At 41.4% G+C, this 19,465-nt stretch overlaps 1 long non-coding RNA gene across 1 annotated transcript; it reads right to left on the reverse strand.

Moving 5' to 3' along the window:
• Positions 1 to 335: 335 nt before the first annotated feature.
• On the reverse strand, positions 336 to 5,524 carry LOC139041476 (uncharacterized). The gene is made up of 3 exons (XR_011496678.1): positions 5,275 to 5,524; positions 1,012 to 1,183; positions 336 to 489 (listed from the first exon to the last, which is right to left on the reverse strand). It is a non-coding gene; the product is annotated as an uncharacterized lncRNA (long non-coding RNA).
• Positions 5,525 to 19,465: the final 13,941 nt, after the last annotated feature.

Consider the following 19,465-nt stretch of genomic DNA (forward strand, 5'->3'; position numbering starts at 1 on the left):
TTTATATCAAATTAAAGTAGCACAAATTACAAAGTTGTTCATGTGCTATACAAGCCCAAGACATCAGTTTACACCATGTGCACATTTTTGCATTAGAATGTGGTTGTCAATATATTTTTTTCTAACCTTAAGGATTCTGCAAAAATTAGATTATGAAATATTTTCCCCTTGTGCCTACTGACTTTTTAAAAATCATTGAATCTCAGCCATGGAAAGCTTGAGAGACCACCTAGTCCCACCCTTCTTCCCCAGTTTTCCAAAGAAACCAGCTGAAGTTCAGGGAGGCTGGGAGATTTTCCCCAGGACGCACAGGGAGTCAGGGGCAGAGTTCTTACCTAGAAGGCAGTCAGTCAGCCAGTCTTTTCTATGGAAGCTTGTAACCGTCTCAAAGAAATTGGTCACTGTGATATCAGGACACAGGACCCCTTTTGATTCTCAGAAGGTTTTCCTAGTTGAAGATATAACAGGTGGAGGGATCTGCCCAAAAACCTATGGTGAGACAACAGAGAAAGGGGTCATAAAAAATGCCACTTTGGGGTATTAATTGTGAGGAATCTAGACAAGACTTTGTGGCAGATCCTGTTTTCCAAAGATAACCACACAATGAATCCTTAAGGAATTCTTGACCCAGTAAATCCAGAGATCTGTGAGAAATAATATACTATTTCTTTAAGTCGTGAAATTTTGAGTGGTTTCTTATGCAGCAACAGGTAACTGGAGCAGGCTTTCTAAAGCACCCTCAATCTTTTGTCTTTTTTGCTTTAATTGCAGTAACATTGGATTAGAACATTATATAAACACCTGAGACAGGTGAATTTGTGTGTGGGCCCTTGAAGAGCTGGGTTTTCCTGGCTTTCGTCTGATAGATTTTCTGGGGGTATCCCCTGTTGCAGTTAATAGCCAGCAAAGCCAGACAGTAGGACACATCTCAGTTGTGCTGAGTCTGAAGGATGCTTATAGTGGTCATGCGCCCTCATTCGAGTCCCCACTCCTCCAGGGAGGTCTGTGTACCTTAGGGTGGCTCCCGCCTGGCCAGCTGTGAATCTCTGTGGCTCACAAAGGTGGCTTTTTTCTCTCCAGAAGAAATTTCTGCCTCAGTCAGGACTGTCCCTTCTTGTGGGGGTTCTTTTTATCCAGTTTTCTGTTTTCTCTCCAGGGTAATTTTTCCAAGAAGAGCTGTAACCTGGTTGTGTTCATGGGAGGAGGTGAGTTCAGAGTCTGCCTACACTGCCATCTCCACCTCCCCAATTTTTTGTCTTTTTTATAAACTATTTTCCAGGCCTGGCCCCATGGCCTAGTGGTTAAGTTTGCACACTCTGCTTCAGCAGCCCCGGGTTTCACTGACGTGGATCTTGGGCACAGACATGGAGCCACTCATCCGACCATGCTGAGGTGGCGTCCCACATAGCACAACCAGAGGGACCTGCAACTAGAACATACATCTATGTACTGGGGGACTTTGGGTAGAAGAAAGGGAAAAAAGACTATTTTCCAATGGATACGATTCATTAACAGCAATGCCTGTGAAATGCATATCAAAGTACTCTTGATTCCTTTATCCCAATTTTTAAAACCACTGGCCCTCTTTCCCAGCTGCATATATTTAGTTTATATGTTATATTTTAATCCTTGCCAGAACCCTTTAAGAAAGACACTACAGTTCTCACTTCACAGATGAAGTGTTCTAGACTGAGAGGTGAGAAACGCTCCTAGCAGATAATCACGCCGGACTCAGACCCACAGCTTGCTAACTAAATCTGGAGTTCTTCCGACTTGCAAAGTTGGCAAAAAGGGCAAAATATTATTTGGCCTGCGAGAAGCCCTGGCTTTGGTTGAGCAATAGGATTAGAGGCTTTAAGACTTAGAGGCAAGTAGTTGTCAAGTCTGGCACCACTAAGTGGCAAAGGAATAATTATCCGATAGGGTTGCTGTGAGGATTACATCAGATAACACATATGAAGCAACAAGCACAGTGTGGTAGACAGTCTGCAAATACGGCCTCCAGATAATTCCTCCCGTCCCTGTAACCGAAAACCTGTTCCTCACACCAAGCAGCACGGTCCATTTCCCTCCCCTTGAAAATGGGCCAACCTGCTGACTTTTTCCCCGTAGTTTCTAAAATTTGCATGAAGGCATTTTTTAAACTCTGATGGGATGCAAGTGGTATGTTTGGTTATTGCTGTGGAAATTATTGATTTAGCTGACAAGCTTATGAAGTACACTTCTAAATATTCTCCATAATTACTGAACTCAAAATGCTTTTTTCCTCTATTAAGAATGGGGAAAGATAGTACTGGAAGTCCTGGCCAGAGCAACTAGGCAAGAGAAAGGAATAAAAGGAATCCAAATAGGGAGGGAAGAAGTGAAACTCTCTCTGTTTGCAGATGACATGATTTTTTTTTAAAGATTTTATTTTTTCTTTTTCTCCCAAAGCCCCCCAGTGCATAGTTGTGTATTTTCAGTTGAGGGTCCTTCTAGTTGTGGCATGTGGGATGCTGCCTCAGCATGGCTTGATGAACGGTGCCATGTCAATCCTCAGAATTTGAACTGGTGAAACCCTGGCCTCCAAAGCAGAGTGCATGAACTTAACCACTTGGCCACGGGGCCAGCCCCCAACATGATCTTATATATAGAAAACCCCAAAGAATCCCTTGGAAAACTTTTCGAAGTAATCAACAACTACAGCAAAGTTGCAGGGTATAAAATCAACTTCCATAAATCAGAAGCATTTCTATACTGTAATAATGAACTAACAGAAAAAGAACTCAAGAACACAATATCAATCACAATCACAACAAAAGGAATAAAATACCTTGGGGTGAATTTAACTAAGGAAGTGAAAGACCTATACAATGAAAAGCACAAGACTTTTCTGAAAGAAATTGATGACAACATAAAGAGATGGAAAGACATTCCATGAACATCGACTGGAAGAATAAACATAGTTAAAATGTCCATACTACCTAAAGCAATCTACAGATTCAACGCAACCCTAATCAGAATCTCAATGACATTCTTTACAGAAATAGAGCAAAGAATCCTAAAATTCATACTGGGCAACCAAAGACCCCGAATTGCTAAAGCAATCCTGAGAAAAAAGAACCAAGCTGGAGGCATCACAATCCCTGGCTTCAAAACATACTACAAAGCTACAGTAATCAAAACAGCATGGTACTGGTACAAAAACAGGTGCACAGATCACTGGAACAGAATTGAAAGCCCAGAAATAAAACCACACATCTATCAACAGCTAATCTTTGACAAAGGAGCTGAGGGCGTACAATGGAGAAAAGAAAGTCTTTTCAACAAAAGGGAAAACTGGAAAGCCACATCTAAAAGAATGAAAATTGACCACTCTTTTTCACCAGTCACCAAAATAAACTCAAAATGGATCAAAGACCTAAAGGTAAGACCTGAAACCATAAGGCTTCTAGAAGAAAATATAGGCGGTACACTCTTTGACATCAGTATTAAAAGGATCTTTTTGGACACCATGTCTTCTCAGACAAGGGAAACAATAGAAAGCATAAACAAATGGGACTTCATCAGACTAAAGAGCTTCTTCAAGGCAAGGGAAAACAGGAGTGAAACAAAAAAACAACCAACTAGTTGGGAAAAATTATTTGCAAGTCATATATCCGACAAAGGGTTAATCTCCATAATATGTAAAGAACTCACACAACTCAACAACAAAAAATCAAATAACCCGATCAAAAAATGGGCAGGAGACATGAACAGACATTTCCAAAGAAGATATACAGATGGCCAATAGGCACATGAAAAGATGTTCATCATCACTGATCATCAGGGAAAAGGAAATCAAAATTACACTAAGATATCACCTTATACCCATTAGAATGGCAAAAATAACCAAAACAAGAAGTAACAAATGTTGGAGAGGTTGTGGAGAAAAAGGAACCCTCATACACTGCTGGTGGGAATGCAAACTGGTGCAGCCACTATGGAAAACAGTATGGAGATTCCTCAAAAAATTAAAAATAGAACCACCATATGACCCAGCCATCCCACTGCAGGTATCTATCCAAAGAACTTGAAATCAGCAATTCCGAAAGTCCCATGCACCCCTATGTTCATTACAGCATTATTTACAATAGCCAAGACGTGGAAGCAACCTAAGTGCCCATCAACGGATGAATGGATAAAGAAGATGTGGTACATATATACAATGGAATACTACTCAGCCATAAAAAAGAACAAAATCGTCCCATTCACAACAACATGGATGGATCTTGAGGGAATTATGTTAAATGAAATAAGCCAGATAGAGAAGGACAATCTCTGTATGACTCCACTCACATGTGGAAGTTAAACACGTGGACGAAGAGAACAGATTAGTGGCTACCTGGGGAAAGGGGGTTGGGGGGTGGGCACAAAGGGTGAAGTGGTGCACTTACAACACGACTGACAAACAATAATGTACAACTGAAATTTCACAAGGCTGTAAACTATCATAAACTCAATAAATTTTTTTTTAACTGCCAAACCAAAAAAAGAAAGATAAAAAAAAAGAATGGGGAAAGACAGAGAGACAAGAATTTGTCAAAGAATTTGACAAGACAAATGTTGATATATGAATTTATAGATGATGAATCTACTGAAATCTAATTACACAGATGACTTTCAGCAAGTATTGAGATCGACTGAGGAAATTTTAAGTGTGACTTATCTATGATGGACAGAATGCAGTGCAAATGACATTCTGGGATGTCTAAGCCCTTAAGCATTAAGAGGACTGAGTTTCTACTTCTTTGCTATTAAAAGGACCCCTCATGGGATGCTTGAGACTGCCATGCTCTGAGGAAGCCCAAGTTAGCCACATGGGAACTAAGATGCCCCGGCCAACAGCCTCAGCTGAGCCTGCTTCCCAGCTAATCTGCCAGCTGAATGCAGCCATGTGGGAAATTCCAGGCAGGACCGGCAAAATGGCTGCCCATCCAATATGCAGAATTGTGAGATGTAATAATTTGTGTTATTTTAAGCCACTAAGATTTGGAGTGGTTTTTTACTCAGCTGTACAAAACTGAAACATTGTCGCATATTAATGCTCAATAAATATAATCTTTTAGTATCACTTTACTATTATTCAAAAGACTGTATAAAGGATAATGGTATTTTTTTAGACAAAATTGCAAAAAAGACCTGATTGCTCCATGGGAAATGGGAACAAAGATGGGATGGTGAAGAAAATTCTCTTTAATCCTTCCTGGATTTCCATTTTTAATATGGAAAACAAGAACTTCAGTTAATTCTAACCTGGGAAATCCTTGTGGCTGTGATTGTTGAAATCCCCAAGATGAAATCTGAGCCGCTGGATTATTTGTTTCTTGTTCAACCTGGAACTTTGCCTCCATCAGAGGCTTTTAAATCCATGTCTTGTTACATTCTTGCGTTTCTTCCTGACTTGCAACTTTGTGTAACTGCTGTCTAAATACACATTGCGCCATCCCAGATCTCCTTCCTGGGTGATATGAGCATCTTCTCCAGGCAAAAACAGGAATGTTCCAGCTCCCTCTCACTTCCCTGGCACCCCATTGGTCTGGAGTTTTAACTTCCTGCTTCTATTTTAAGCAGGAGCAAGATGTGAGCGGAGAGTCGCTCCCCTGAAAATGATGTGCTTTTCTTCCTCCCAGTAGCACTTGGCCCGTTGGGAAAAAGTTTAATTTGTTTTCTCCACAAGGGCATCTTGTTTCTCTAAGGAAATGTTGAGGGGAAAGGAAAGAACTCGTCACAAATAAGAATTTTTAAAATCCAAAACTGGAGGGAAAAAAAGGCTTTTTACAATCCAGACTTCCAAGAAAGATGACAAGCGGAACACAAACAGCTAGTCTCATCCCTCCCAAATCCTCACTTACATGACAGGAAAGGGATTGGTTTTTGTTTGTTTGTTTTTTAAGGCGTATGCTCACAAAGATGTGGAGAACGGGAGAGGGAACAGCAGCAACAAAAACAGGAGAGCTCTAACTCAGGACAGCGGCAACTGAGCTGTAGAGAGGAGAAAACCGAACTCCGAGGTGCAGGTTCACCAGGGCTGCTGTGCAAAGTGCCACAGACCCAGGGGCTTACACAACAGAAATTTATCTTCACACAGTTCTGAGTCCAGAAGTCCAAGATCAAGATGTGGGCAGGGTTGGTTCTTTGTGAGGGCTGTGGAGGATAACGTGTGCCCCTCTCCTAGCTTCTGGTCATTGCTGGCAATCTTCAGCGTTCCTTGGCTTCTGGAAGCATCACCCACGGTCCGCCTTCATCTTCCCATGGTGTTCTCCCTGCGTGCATGTCTCTATGTACAAATATCCCCTTTTTAGAAGGATGCCAGTCATGTTGGATAAGGGCCCAACGTAATGACCTCATCTTAACTAATTACATCCACAAAGACCCTATTTCCAAATAAGATCACCTTCTGAGATACTGGAGGTAAGACTTCAGCATATGAAACTTGGGGGGACACAATTCAACCCAAAACACTGAGACTGCAGTGGGAAAGCTGAGATCCAAAGCAGTTTACACCACAGAATCTCCCAAACGCCCACCAACTATGTCAATAGCCGTCTCTGGAGGTGGGGTGAAGAGGCCAGACTCAAATAAGCAGGCTGCAATGAAAGCTGTGTAAGTGATAGGAAATTGAATGGACCCCATCCCACTGGAGGCTAATTCTCAGGAGCTGAGCTGTCCATTGGGTAGCCACTAGCCAAATGTGGATGACTAAATTTAAATTTTTAACTAGTTAAAATTAAATAATATTTAATTTTAGTGGGCAGCAGTTAAGTGTGCACGTTCCGCTTCCGCGGCCTGGGGTTTGCCTGCCCGGATCCCGGGTGCGGACATGGCACCACTTGTCACTCCATGCTGTGGTAGGTGCCCACATATAAAGTAGAGGAAGATGGGCATGGATGTTAGCTCAGGGCCAGCCTTCCTCAGCAAAAAGAGGAGGATTAGTGGCAGATGTTAGCTCAGGAGTAATCTTCCTCAAAAAAAAAAAAATCAAATTAAATTAAATTAAACATCCTCAGTGACACTAGCAACATTTCAGGTGCTCAAAAGCCTCACGTGGCTAGTGACTATCTTACTGGACAGCACAGATTTAGAACATTTCCATCATTGTCGAAAGTTCTATTGGACAGCACTGCTCTGGAGAAAATAAAACAGAAGGTGTCTGGACTGGGTGGAGGGCAGGTGCTGTTGAAGAGAGAGGCAGACACTGAAAGAAGAGGATGGAGTGAAGCTGTGCTACTGGATGCTGGGAAATTCCCACCCCACAGCCCTCTTCCTCTGCTTGCCCCACCAAATCATGTCCCATGGGCACAATGCAAAGCATACATTCACCCATCTGGCTACAAAAATAGAAAATCTGCCGCTTTAGCTCTCCTATAGGAGACAGGAGAAAGAGCAAGGGCACATAAACTGACCTTTTCTTCATTCACTACTGTGAACCGAGCACTTGCCACATATGATCTCATTTAATTCTCATAACAACTCAATGTGATGGATATGATTCTCATTTAAAGAAAGGAAAACTGAAACTCAAGAAGGCTGAGTAATTTGCTCAAGTTGCCTTGGTTACAAATGCAAACATAGAAATCAAACTCAGGGCAGTTTGAACGCAGAGCCCACGTATGGTTTTCACTGCTTGCCTAAATGTCTGGTTGCCTCACTAACTTGGTAAATATGGGCAAGTCCCTTCACTTCTGCAGGTCTACTTTTCCTGAATATGTCAAACAATATCCATTCTACGAGACTACCTAAAAGAGGCTTGAGACCCTTCAATGAGGGGACTTGTGAAAGTTTACTTAAAATTCTGCACCTCTGAGCAGACACAAAATATCCTTCTATCCGTAGAGGGAAGCCTAACCAACAAAAGACTGTGCATGCAGTTTTAGAAGGCTTTAGAGGGCCTCAAGATATATTTGGATTGCTTCATGCCATCTCATCACTGTTGAACGAATGAATGAAGCTTTGGCTGTCGCAAGTGGATGCGTCCCAGTCACATTAAGAACCAGAACTCCAAATATTTCCATGTCTTCCTAAAATATCGTTTTCCAACTGGATCTAGTACTTAGCCCCGGGCAATGTTCACAGATGGTGTTCAGTGACTGTTGAATGGTGAATGAGCCAATCATTCAACTGACGAATACATCAATCAATCAGTCCACTGTTAAATCAATTTGTAGACTCTTAGAAACTGTGAGACTCTCTAAGCAATGCATGAAGTCCTCCTTTTGTACATGCTACCTTGGTGCATTATTTTAAAATTCCAAACTATCTGGGACCATTAGAAGCTCCAGCATAGTCCTATATGTTCTGCAAAAGACTCATCAGCAGTGATGAGGCATCTGGTGGTTCATTTCCATTAGAGATGGTTTGGAATTGGGGCGGGCCCCACTGCGGACGTGGCCGCGTTTCTGCAGGGACTGATGAGTCTTCTCTCTCGTTGCCTTTGCCTCATAAAATGAAGATGGTCACGGGGTAGTTCACTGCAGTGCAAAGTTCTGTCATGACTCCAACAGTGACAATAGCGCAGAGATTACGCTGTTGGCTGCAAGAGCCCTGGGAATAGCCCTTGCTGACCAGGTTTATCCTTCATGAAGAGGCAGCTGTAATACTTCCCTGTAACAGACTTTACAAAGGGTGGTGACTTGAGTCAGTGCAAGTTCTATGCACAATTCTTTCTCCGTGGATGTGAATTTGTTTGGCCTGTCTTTGGTATTGTGGCATCTATTTGGTTAACTCCAACAGGCCTTGGTTTCTATATCAAGAAATTAAATGATAGCTAATGAAACATTGTGAAATGCTATTTAGAGGGAAAGTTTGTTTCCTATTTCTTCCTAGAGCAGGATGTGGTTTCTAGAAAATTTGATTTTCTTTAGCTTAAACATATCTTTTTTTTAATTGAAATATTCTTGAGAGAATTGTAGATTCATGTACGGTTATAAGAAATAATGGAGAAGCCCTGTGTAGTCATTACCCGGTTTAAACATATCTGTTCAAGTGTTTGGGGGTTGTTGTTCTTTTCAATTAGGTGATGGAATTATTTTCTTCTGACCCTGTACCATTGATGCTCTGTGTGTGCATGAAGAGTGCAGACAACTCTGTCAGCTGCTTACACCCTCTGGGCCTCGTTTTCTAATATTTAAAAGGAAGAATTTGTACTAATTCTTCATTCGTGAGGGCTCCTCCAGTTGTGGTATTCTATTCGAATGTGAGGTTAAGATCTCTGGCAAGCAGTGGCCACCGCCATCTCTGTTCAGCCCATGAGCTGAGTGGTTTTTACATTTTTAAGTGATTGAAAAAAAATCAAAAGAGACTAACTCTTTGTGACATGAAAATGACACAAAATTAAATTTCATTGTCCCTAATAAAGTCTGATTGGAACACAGGCATGCTCCTTCATTTACATATTGTTTATGGCTGCTTTCGTGTTGTGATGGCTCTGACAGAGTCCTTATGTCCCGGAAGGCCTAAAATATTTACCGGCCCTTTACAGAAAAAACTCACTGACTCCTCCTTTAAGCCATTCACACTCTTTAACCCACGAATGTCACTTCTAGGAATTTATCCTAAAGAAAAAGCAGAGATGTGTAACAGAGATGTGTAACAGGGGATGCGTTACATAAAATGTACTTCCTCTGGTGGAGAAGTATGCAGTCATTAAAGGTGATGTTTTATAAAAGTATTTAATGATATGGGAAATGCTCACAATACTTTGTTGAATTGAAAATATTGATTTAAAAAGAACATGCTCATGACACCAATTTTGTGAGGGGGAAAAAAACCCCACCTCTTCTTGTACTTATAGGCATAGAAAAACCCACCGCTTATCTTGGCTGGAGGGGTTATAAGTGATTTCCATTTTCCTCTTTATCTCATTCTGCATTTTCTAATATTTCTACAATGAACATATTTTACTTTATTTCATCTGAGAAAATTTTAAGTTTTATGCCAGATGGTTTACTGTTACTATTTCTAGCTGAATAGTCACTTACAGATGCTCTTAACAAAAAATTAATATATTTCCTTGTAGTTTGCAAAAGATCATTAGAGTATAAAGAATAGGAAGATCTGAGCAAGAGGGAATTGAAATTCTAGTCTCACAAAACTTTATAAATGTAATAGTGCTAATTTTGTAGTGGTTTTACATTCCCTTTAGAATGAAGTTAAGTTCAGAGATACCATTTTACATCCATCAGATTGACAAAATCTTAAAAATCTGAGTGTTGGTGGATAACCAAGAATTTTCATATACTTGTGATGGGAGGGTAAACTAGATAGCCACTCAGGAAAATAATTTGCCAATTTCTAGTAAGATTGAAAATGCACATATCTTATTCTTCAGCAGATCCATTTCTAGTCATATATTCTAGAAAAAAATCTCTGATGTGCATAAGGATAAAAAAAATCAGGGCAAAGATGTTTATAAATTCAATTTTTTAAAAAAGAGAGAAATTGGAAACATTCTATATAGTCATTGTTATGAATGCATTAATAAAAGGTATTTTATTGATGTGGTAATTTCATACAGTAGTTAAAACGAATGAACTCTATCAATGTCATCATGATCAGATCTTAAAAAGCAACATTGAATGAAAAAGTCAGGTGCAAAAAGATATGTATGATATAATGTTTGTGTAAAAGTGTTAAAAATCACAATAAAGAATATTTTATATATTGTTTGTTATCACGTATAAAAATAGAAAAATACATGAAAACATAGACCTTAAAAGATACACAGCGGATTTTTGACAGCATTCGCTCCGGAGAGGGAGGGAGGGAATTAGAGCTGCGGAAAGGTCAAAAGGGATTGCAACTTTATTCATAAAGTTTTATTTCATTCCCAAAACAAACAAGAAACTTAAACATATATGACACAATGTGAACTGTATTTTTGTTGGATATCTACTTATATTTCATATGGTTTGAATTTTTTCTTCAGTGCTGCTCGAACAGTACGGGAAAGTCAAGATGGGGAAAAGTCACAGACTATGAGAGTAGAGAAGTAAGAAGGATTTCTAAAAGCAGATGGTACTCAGCAATCTCACAGTTTATTATAATCATTTTGAGTTCCTATCTATAAGAATGTTCTTCTGAAGTCTTATCTCTAGACCTTATCATCCCAGAAGTCAAGTGTCTACTGTGGTTTTACATTGGAACAAGAGCCATCTCCACCAAGGCAGGAACACTTCAAAGTTCAATGACATTTACAATGATAGTCATTACCGCCCTTTAAAATAACTAGAGAAGAGGAGAGATGCTTCATTTCAAAACAGGAAGGCTATGTCTCACAAGTAAAACAAGAATCACAAAGGTTCTCAAAATAAAAAGGAAGTAGGTAATTATCGGTTATTAAGGAGATAATTCATGGATTCTACCCTCAGCAATTATTAATATCAGCTTTCAGAACAGTCATCTACAGTTCATCAACATTTTATCAAATTATGTATGAAAAGTTTTAAATGACTCTTTATCTATAGATAGAAAGACAGATTTTGTTTTTTTTTTTGTTTTGTTTTTAATTATACACAGTTGAGGGGTCAAGAGCACGAGTGTTCCATCTAGAATGCCTGGGTTTGAATCTACATTAGGCCATTTACTATTTATGTGACTTTAGGGAGGTAATTTAGCCTTTGTTTTAGTAATTTCGTTATTTTAGCTACTTAGCCTTTACAGTTTTCCATCTGTAAATTGGGAATAATGGTAGTAGCTACTTCGCAAGGCAACTACATTGACTAAATGGGTTAATATACATAAAGTGCAAAACAACAAAGATGCTCAATAAATGTTGACATTTTGTATATTCCTTCAAGACGTTCATGTAATGGCTGGCTAAATGACAATATGACATTGCCCAAATGCCACGCACTTAGTCAGTACCCAGAAATATCAATGATAACAAACATAAAACAACCCAAACTTAGGCATGAAATCCATTAGGTCACTACACAATCATTATCCAAGCTAGTAGATCTCTTTATATCTACTCTTACGTATTAAGGCTCCATCATTCTTGGTACTTGATGTCACAATACAGCACAGCTGTCACCATCTGCCACAGAGCAAGATGGTGGTTTCCTTGAGCCATGAATTTCAGGAGGCACAAAGTTCTGCGAAGATAAAGTGGCTGCCCTAATGTGGACAATGAAATGGCAGAGCCTTCCTAAAATTCAACTTCCTGTTTAGCCTTCTCATCTCGGAACCCAATCATCCCAGTTCCTTTTATCGAGTCTTATAGATGTTGTTACTGTTTAACTTTTCCTTTTGTTCTTCCCTAGTCCTTCCCGTGTACTTTAAAATGTAATGGACTTCCACACTGGATGGGAGGGCCAGCTACTTTTCAGTGCACGAGTCATACAGAGTCCCATCACTACAGACCAAACCATGGCTCTTCCAAATGAGAAAGCCACAGTAGCCACAAAGGCTCAGCCTCTGGAGCACCAGATTTTCAGCTCTAGAAATTGTGGTTTAATATTAGTTGGCATACTGGTGTACGATCAGCTCATAGCAAGTAGCCTCATGTTGCAGATAATTGAAATCTGCCATGCACAATAAATTTTCTGAAGATATTGAAAATATATGGTGGTCATTTCGTATGCCTATTTTGATGAGTGTAACCAGGTTTTCCACATTTTTAACTTCCTATGGATTCTTCTTTGGAAGTAACACAGAATAAATGTGACAAGAAGATTCCACTACCAAAATATAGAAAATAAAAAAAAATTCTTGTATCTTAACATTTTAATATGTCTACTTTGATTCTGTTGAACAGCACGTTCAGCTTCTCAAGCGGGAATAAGACAAACAAAGATTATTTAGAATTTTATTAAAAGCAGTAACATCTCCCCCCACAAAAAATGTAAAGAGTTTAGCTTTTATAACTGTGTTCACATCACTCAGCAATGAGCTAAAGTCTTAACTTATGTGATTCTTCAGGGTCAAAGGCTGCCAGTTGTTTCTCCCTCTGCTTTAGATGCATTTTTCTCTCAGGTCTTAATTTGAAAGGTTTTTCCATTCAAATTGTCTTATTTCATGTGGTGCATTCTGCCAGCCAAGCCCCATGACATTTTTACATCCAACCTTCAGTAATAAATGAAGACCACAAATAAATAAGCAATTAAAGAGAAGGAAGTCGTTAGCTTTTATTAGAAAACATTGAGATGATTAGACTCCATGGTTCTTAGTCATCTTGAGGTGCAGCTTGCTCTTATTTTTAGTAGCAATAAAACACACCTCTCCTCCTACTTTGCCATTGTCTATGTGTCCACAGGCCTCCCTGGTATCTGAAGTATTTTCCATGGTGGAGATTTGTGTAGGCAAGGAGCAGCAATGCACATGAGGAAAATGCAGTTTGTTTATTTGTTTGTTTGTTTTTCCTTCCAAAAGGCTGTGTGATGCAAATATAAGATGGAGTCTTAGATGAAGTCAGCTCCCCTAGCTATTTTCTCTAGTTTGGGGTCAGACGTCACTGTGCAAATAGAAGCACTGACCTGTGGTCCCTCTGGCCTTGTCTGACGCTCCATCCTTATAGGAAGACACTCCTTTGTGCTCCGAACTCAGTGACAATATGATCCTAAACTTCTAGTTGGGGTCACTAATCTCTAACTTCCAACTTTAAACACAGGTAGAAAACATTGTGACATTTTCCTACAATTAACAATTTTAAGGACTCAAAAGAGAGAAACTCTCTCTCTCCAAAGCCTCTCTCTTTTGAGTCCTTAAAATTAGTTTCCTGTGGATTGAGCTCTTATTTGATGGCATCATAAGCTCTTTTTCAAAACAGAACTTTACCTTACAAATACACATGTCATAGGTTCTTATCTGAGTTGAAGAGAGAAAGCGTGTTATAAATGTCAGGAATGGAACAAAGGTTACAGGAAACACAGCGTGATACGGACCCTTAATTACCATTCCAGGCCCCAAATGGCGGTGACTAACACCAGTGATGTCACATCCCTCCTCCAGGCAGTGTAGATCCCCTATCATCAAAAGGGGAAACTCCTAGTCATGACCAGCTCTCCTGTTCCAAGCTGGGGTGGCAGGGGCCTCCTTTTTCTGGTCATTAGGTCCTGAGGAGGGACGCTGCCTATAGGTTCAAGGCGGGTGGGGGTAGATGGGACCCAGAAACTGAGGTGGAGAAGGGCAGTGAGATGGCTGGTGCTCTGGACTGGGGGAACCACTCAGACCGTCATCCCCAAAAGGTGTCACAAAGCCAGGACTTTAGTTCCAGGAAGCCTCAGAAAAGATGGAGTTTATGGAGCGAGTGGGTAAGGCATTCAGTGGGGAGAGAAAGCCCTGCCTCAGCCACGGGAGAGACAGCAGTAATTTCCGATGGAGTGGCCAAAGGAGTCAGCCAGAATCGCAGTGGACTCTGGCGGGCCTGTTGGGGCCTTGGTGTGGGGAAGACACACACACACACAGGACCATCAATTCTATTAAAGGACTTATAATCAAAACGATCTAACTGAAGTTGACATACGGGAGCTGGCATCAATCAGAAAGGGTGGCAAAGAGAACAACCATTGCTAGCTCGTGTGGCTTCCCCTGTGACGTGTCCAGGCAAGGCCATATCTTGGTCCATTGGTGAGGAAGGTGAGCCTAGAGTTCCTAGAGGACCAGGTTAAACCTGTGCCACTAAGGCCAATAAATACCTTTACAGAAATGTAATGCTTTGCCCCATGGGGACACATGCTGACTCGGGGGGAGGGGGGGCATCTGAAACTGGAGTGAGAGGACCAGCATTCATCTTCATTCATGGCATGTGGTCACATCCTTTGGAGACAAGCAACAAGCATCCAGAGAGATGCTGAGGCACTGCTGGAGGGATGGAGGGGTGGGTACAGTAGCGTTATCTAAGGGACAAAGTGGCATCATTCGAATGAGAGACTTGAAGGGGAGAAGAGCTGTTACGTGGGCTTGAGGAAGAGACCACAGAGAGAAAGCAGATGGCAGGACAGGCAGGTTCCCAGGATGCCCAGCCTCTAAAGACTTTAAAGAGCCCAGGAGGGCTCATTTTTTATAAGGCACAAAAGATTTCTCAGTATGCGAGCACTCTGGTGTTTATTTTTCCTGTTCTGAAATGCCCTTTGGATACTTACCCGCCTCTTTAATAAAGATACAGCGGGGTAGGGCATGGAGGAAAGACGTAAAGACGGATGCGGATTGGAGGTGGGGAGGGGGAGACTGATTACTAACGTGAGCCCATTAGAAGAAAATTGCTTATGTTCCGTATTTACCTTGAAAATCACCTAAATCTGCCATAACACACAGGATATGAGGTTTCTGACAAATAAAGCAGTTCACGTCTTTGTTCGGGGTCATTTGCGTATTTTCTCCATGGACTGTGTTGGTCTTGACAGCATCCTTCGCCTGATTCCTATAATTAAGGCAATCAGTAGTTTAAAGGGCTTCCCATCTGCCACATGCAGGAGAACCCCTTTAGTAAAAGGCATTTATGCTGAGACTCCGCTGTGTGTGCATTCTAATGTGTGTGTGTGTGTGTGCGCGCCCTGCCTGAAGCTGACCGGGATAGGACTAGTGTGACCGCCATCGTTAATTTCAAGCCTTGACGGAGAAAGGCTTGAAAAAGTCGAGTACGTATTTGCTCCTTTGTGTGGGATCACATTTGGTTATGGCAAGAGGGGAGGGGAGGGTTAGGGGGGCGGAGCAAGGCCTGGGAATGGCTCACCACTCCAGGCTGGAAGAGAGGCCCCCTGCCACACAGGTTCCATTTCGTTCACCTCATAACACTTCTTGAGAACCCATTCCCCTCTGTTCTTCCTCACTGTTTGTGGGACTACTTGCGCTCCTCACCTCCTCAGGCACATGTTGATTGCCGGTCCCAGACCGTGAATAAGTATCTCTCCTTCGTGATACTTCCAATATACTTGCCCTTTAACATTTCACACTTCCTCAAATGATCACTTTCCTGGGGGAGAAAACAAATTGAAGAAGAAAAAAATGTGTCTGTTGTAGAGAGAATCCCATTTTGGTTCTAACAATTCTTTGGCGGGAGATGAGATCTGTGTAAAAGTTATGCCTTTTCTGCCGTTTGTTCCTTCTCTAAGAGGAGCGATTTCCTCCTTGAGACCCATGACCAAGTGAAATGTTTTCAAGGTGACTTTCTCATAGATATGGGGCAGACAGACAGTGGCTCTCTTCTACATGAGTGCAGTTTTCTTTAAGCATGACCATGATTAAACAAATCAAAACTAAAATATTGAGTCTTAGAGGGGTGTTAGAAAAGCTCCTTTCATCTCGTCCTCTTCAGAGGGTCCCACTGAAACAAGACTGCTGTTGAAATCTGAACTGTGAGTCTAGTTGACAAGTTGAAAACTGTGCCAGAGATGTGATGCGTAAAATACAAAACCTGCTAAATACTCACAAAGTCACTATCCTTGGAACTGACATCATATTTTGAACCTGGAGGACAATATGTTTTTCTTTTTCCATTCCATTTTTTTCTAGTAAATTTTTTTTAAATGCATAGCCCCTATAATTTTATTTTAAACTAAAGCAAATATTTTATTGCCCTTATAGTTTATGAAAAACACGTTACATATATCACCTCATTTAATCTTCACAACAACTTTTTGAAGCAAGTATAAATATTAGTCCTCTTTGACAGATAAGAAAATTGGGGCTCAACCAGCCTACGTTCCTCATCTGAGCACTCTAAGCTGCTAAGTGTCGTGGGTGGGACCTTAAGCCAATTTCGGCATCTAAACTCAGAGTTCTTTCCTCTATACCTGGCTTTTCTCATCTTTGGTCATTTTCCCGAATGTCTCATCTGCAGATATTTCCCTGAAATCATGGCCCAATCACCATAAGATGAAAATATACCGTGGTGATCAATGGCCTGCCTTCTTTTTCACAAATTCTCATTTAATTCAACTCCATAGATATGATTTTAACTCCGTCATGATGACACAGGGGCTCACTCTGCACTGGGAAGGCAGAATATCACAACGGACTGAAGATTCTGGAATGGGACTGCCTGGGCTGGAATCCCAGCCTACCGCTTCCCAAAAGTTGAGCTTGGGCAATTTCTGTGCCTAGGTTTCCCCATCCAGATAAAGGGTATAATAATACTTTCTAGTTCAAAGGGTTGTTAGTCACTAAATGACATAATTCATATCAAGCACTTAGAGCAATGAATGAGACTTACTAAGAACCAAATAAATCCTGGTTAACATTGTTGGGAAGGACAGAGAATGGTGGTGACCATAACTATGCAAATAGTGATTTGACGTGCGTAAATCTCTCTGCCCCCAGAGCAGGCTAAGTGCCGGAGGACGGGTGTTCCCTAGGTTACTGAGGTTCTAACTAGGGAGGCAGAGCCACAGGAGGAGGCTGTTTGAGAAGGCCTGCAGGTAGGGAGAGCATTCGAAAGGGTAGAACAGGCAGAGATGCTTAGTTTTCTGAGACGATGGAGACTAAAATTAGTATTTGATTACATGGTTGTTTAAAGCGCTGCAACCACCGGTGCCAAGCTTCAGGAGGGGGACCCGGGAAACGGAAGGGCCTCCAGAGCTCCCCATCAACCCAGTCCAAGGAGGCACGTGACTGGCAGAGCTGGACTTCTCCATCAGCTGCTGTGTGGCGATGCCACCAGGCTTCAGGAAGACGCGCGCAATATTCCCGCCAAGGAGACTCAAACTTCCAGGTCACAGGCTGCCCTCTCCTTCAGTTCTGACTGACCTATGACTTACTAAGTCACATAGCCGCTTAGGGACCTCTCCCCACTTCCTCCTTCCCCCTCTCCTGTCCTCTTCCTCTTTCCTCTCCATGTTATTCTACCTAATGATGTTTTTGTGAAGGATGACTAAGACACATAAAATCGTTTTATAGAAATACAAAAGGCCCTGTGTAAAAATGTCCCGGGGTGTAATGATGACAAAACAAGAAATAAAAAGCAAACCAACGCAGCATACTATTTTTTAATCTTCATGTGAACCAGCTTGCTCAATCTCAAAATTAATGACTTCAAACACATTAATTTAGTCATGCCTCAGACTCTCAGCCTGATACTGCTATTTCATAGAGGAGTCAGCTGTGACACAGGAGCGATTTGCCCGATAGGAGCCCATGAGTCAGCAGGAGTCAGTGAAAGGCCTTGAGGACTTGCCCTCGGGCTGCATCACTAGCCCAAAGATGACCTCCAACCAGCTTTAGACTGAGACCTCTGCTACGTGCTCCGGTGGCTCAGAGGGTGGCCCTCAGGGTTAGAGAGCTCAGCTACAGAAAAAGCCCTGTGACCACATGTTGATAGCCGGGAAAAGTTCTCCAACCTTGGGGGTGGTGACTTTGTCCTTTAACATTTTCCAAAGCAAACGCATATCTACCTATATGTGTGTGTGTGTGTGTATATGTGTGTGTGTGTGCATATACACACATACATATATGTACACACACAATACATATAAATATATATGACATAGACCTTGAATATATAGGAATTCTTGCAATTCAGTAATAAGAAGACGGTTGAATAGAACAAGGGCAAAACATTTGAACAGATACTTCACAAAAGAAGATATATACAAATGGCCAATAAGCACACAAAAAGATGCTCAACATCTTTAATCATCAGGGAAATGCAAATTAAAAACACAAGGATACACCACTTCACATCCATTAGAGTAGCTGAAATTTAAAAGACTCACAATACAGGGTGTCACCAAGCCCGTAGAGGCTTGAACTCTCATACGTTGCTGGTAGGAGTATAATATGACACAACAACTAGGGAAAATAATTTGACAATTTCTTACAAAGTGTTCATATGACCTAGCAATTCCACTCCTAGGTGTTTACCCAAACAAAATGAAAACTTGTCCACACAAAGACTTGTATACAAACGTTCACAGCTGTCGTATTCTGTCACAGGCAGCCTCTAACACGGGTCCCAGTGACCCCCACCTCCTAGAATTCATGCTTATGTGTAATACCCTTTCCTTGAGTGTGGGCCGAACTTAGCGACTTACCTCTAAAAAAGAGAACACGGCGAAAGGGATGAGATGTCACTTCTGAGACTGGCTACAAAGAGACTGGTTTTCATATTGTTTGCTCTCTCTTGCTCTCTTCCTTGCTCGCTCTGATGAAGCCAGTGGGCCCGTCAGGAGCTTCCCTATGGAGAGGCCCACGTGACAAGCAATTGAGGGAGGCCTCTGGTCAAACAGCCAGGGAGGAACTGAGGCTCTCAGTCCAACAGTCTGAAGGAACAGGATCCTGCCAAAAGCCATGAGCATGGGAAAGAGCATGCGGCCAACACCTTGACTGCAGCTCCGTGAGAGACCTGGAGGCAGAAGCACCCAGCGAAGACAGACCCCAACTCCCGACCACAGAAACTGTGATAGAACAAACATTTCCTATTTAAACCACTAAGTGCTGTGGTAATGTTATGCAGCAACAAATAACTAATACATATTCATAGTAGGCAAAAACTGAAAACAACAGGAGAATG

Source organism: Equus asinus, chromosome 21 (assembly GCF_041296235.1).
Source record: "Equus asinus isolate D_3611 breed Donkey chromosome 21, EquAss-T2T_v2, whole genome shotgun sequence".
Classification (NCBI taxonomy): Eukaryota; Metazoa; Chordata; class Mammalia; order Perissodactyla; family Equidae; genus Equus; species Equus asinus.